The sequence below is a fragment of the Grammomys surdaster genome, unplaced genomic scaffold, assembly GCF_004785775.1.
Source record: "Grammomys surdaster isolate TR1022 unplaced genomic scaffold, NIH_TR_1.0 167, whole genome shotgun sequence".
In the NCBI taxonomy this organism is placed as follows: domain Eukaryota; kingdom Metazoa; phylum Chordata; class Mammalia; order Rodentia; family Muridae; genus Grammomys; species Grammomys surdaster.
This window is the reverse complement of record NW_021604615.1, coordinates 4,645,334-4,647,035: the sequence shown is the minus strand read 5'-3', so window position 1 is coordinate 4,647,035 and position 1,702 is coordinate 4,645,334.

Here is a 1,702-nt window from a genome sequence, read left to right as displayed (position 1 = left end):
TCAGTCTCACGAGGCTAGTTGTTTCAATTGGAATCCTGAAATAGGTTCCAACAAATGTTCTGGCAAGAAAGTGCAAGCAAATGAAGAAGAGTGAGTCTTCCTTCATCCATCATCCTTATGTAGGCCTCCAGCAGAAGGTGTGGCTCAGATTAAAGTTGTGTACCTCCACGCCAGGATTTGGGACACGCTCTGTCCCAGGCTGGCCTTGAACTCAGAGAGCTGCTTTTGTAACTCTCCTGGGATTAAAGGCATGAACTGCCTTGCCTGGGCCTACATATCAAGATCTGGATCAGATGCATATATCATCCCTTGTTCAGATCTGGATTAGAAGACTGACTGGGCTTCCAGTCTCAGTATCTGGATCACAGGTTTGCCCTCCATTTCTGGATTGTAGTTCATTCCAGATGTAGCCAAGTTGACAACCAGGAACAGCCATCACAGGTGTAGTGAGAAAGTATAACAATGTGTGACCATGGATATACTAGTTTCTCCTTTAGAGCCTATGGCTTATCCAGCAACTGGTAGTTGACCAGGTTTACAGTACCAATCATAAATTACCTCCTGTTTAACTGCCTGTAAGTCTAATTAGATGGTTGTTGGTTGTCCTTAAGATATAAATGCCACTAATACACTATTTGAGGACATTTTTGCCATGCTGGACATTGTGATTCATAGCTGTCACATCTGGATAGAGCTATTGGTGGCCTCCCTCTCTTGGAAACTTATGTGGCATCTTCTGACAGTGTGAAAGCTGTTCCTCCAGGATGATACTTGCAGGTAAGTTATAGTTCCACTTCTTCAGGCCCTCAATACAAAGTGTGTTGTTCTCAGCATGGAGTCTCACCTTCAGGTTCTACGAGGCAACTAAGGACAACAGCGATAGTTGACATTGTTTGGGGAGTCTCCTGGAAAACTCTAGTCAACACATTGAGGGAAGATTTCCTGTGTCTGGCACTAGGATTTTTATTAGACAGTCGATGGCTCCTGGCACAGTTGTGGTGGAACTCTAGAGTTAAAGTACCCTACGGGGTTGGAGAGAGGGCTCAACGGTTAAGAAGGTTAAGAGCACTGACTGCTCTTCCAGTGGTCCTGAGTTCAATTCCCCGCAACCACACAGTGGCTCACAACCATCTGTAATGGGATCTGATGCCCTCTTCTGGTGTGTCTGAAGACAGCAGCAGTGTACTCGCATACATTATTGAATAAATAAATATATCTTAATTTAAAAAAATAAAATAAAGTACCCTCCCTCTATTTCCCTATTTCCCTTTCATTACAGAAATGCCTTCTGTTTTTCTCTCTGGAGGTCATTTTCTACCCTCACAATCTCTTTCTATTTTCTTTGCTTCTCTGGAAATGCCAATATACACATATATCTCAGAAGCTTTAGAGCTGGGATCTACAAACAAGAGAGAACACAAAGCATATTTTTTCTGGGCCTGGAAACCTCATTCTGTATATTCCCCTAGAGTCCTTGGAGTTTTACAACACACATGTCATGTGGCATAATGTCACGTAGGAAACGTTACAGCTTCAGTACAGGTGACGGTGGTGACTATCTGCCTTTGTATTTACATTGATTTTATTGGTGAGAAACAATATCAGATGTGGTTATTCAGTATTATAGAACCTGTAAAAACTAACTAAATGCAAATAACACAAAAGACTAATTTATTCACAGTGAAATTCTTTGTTTGTTTGT